The sequence below is a fragment of the Trachymyrmex septentrionalis genome, unplaced genomic scaffold (genome assembly GCF_001594115.1).
Source record: "Trachymyrmex septentrionalis isolate Tsep2-gDNA-1 unplaced genomic scaffold, Tsep1.0 scaffold19, whole genome shotgun sequence".
NCBI lineage: Eukaryota > Metazoa > Arthropoda > Insecta > Hymenoptera > Formicidae > Trachymyrmex > Trachymyrmex septentrionalis.
Window position 1 is genome coordinate 351122 of NW_017305071.1, and position 735 is coordinate 351856.

The following is a 735-nucleotide window of genomic DNA, read 5'->3' on the forward strand; positions in this document are numbered from 1 at the left end:
CGACTCCCCCAAGCCTTGAGATAAACGACTCTCGGGGAGATCGAACGTTCGGCACGAGCCGTTTGATTCAATAGCTCGTATGCGATAACGCGTTAAACGTCGGACAGAAAGGGTCCACACTTGCTTCTTTCTGACATTAACGATTGCTTTCTATCGCATGCATATATAAGCGCATGCATAAACGCGGGACCTAAGCCTCTTATCTATTTGCGAGTGCGGTGTGCTCTATCAGCGCTTTTGGATTTTGGAGTCACGTGTGTAATCGCTTAACGCGGGGGTTGCTCACACGGAAACTCCGATAGCTAAGCATCAATTTAGAATGACTAAGCAAATATGATTTCCTCCCGACTACCTAAAGATCCAAAAACGAATTTCCCCGCTGTTCGAAGTTCGAATGTTCATCTCGTTTCTAAAGGATGTGTTATTCGTTGGTAATTTATGGGGCAACCGCTGTGAGCGAATGACAAAAGATCGACCGCGGTAAATGAACGAACGAACCAATAGTCCTGATTCTCGTTTTACACGAAGTTTTACAGTCTGGCTGCGAGGTTGCCGGCTCTTTCTTCTCCTTCGACTCGCACCGTTGCGGACGGTTCCTTCGCTGCCTCGCTGTGCTTCCATATGTCCTTTTTTTCCCTTCGACGCCGTCTCCATCCCAACTCGCTTTCTCTCTCTCTTTCTCACTCTCTCGCTCGCTGTTTTCTCGCTCTATTTCGTCGAGAAACGCGGGACAGG

At 48.3% G+C, this 735-nt stretch overlaps 1 protein-coding gene across 5 annotated transcripts in view; it reads left to right on the plus strand.

Annotated features, from left to right (window-relative positions):
- The window catches only part of LOC108746888 (DNA N6-methyl adenine demethylase-like), a 47440-nt gene that overhangs the window by 38438 nt on the left and 8267 nt on the right, over positions 1-735 (plus strand). The gene's annotated exons all lie outside the window — the stretch shown is intronic.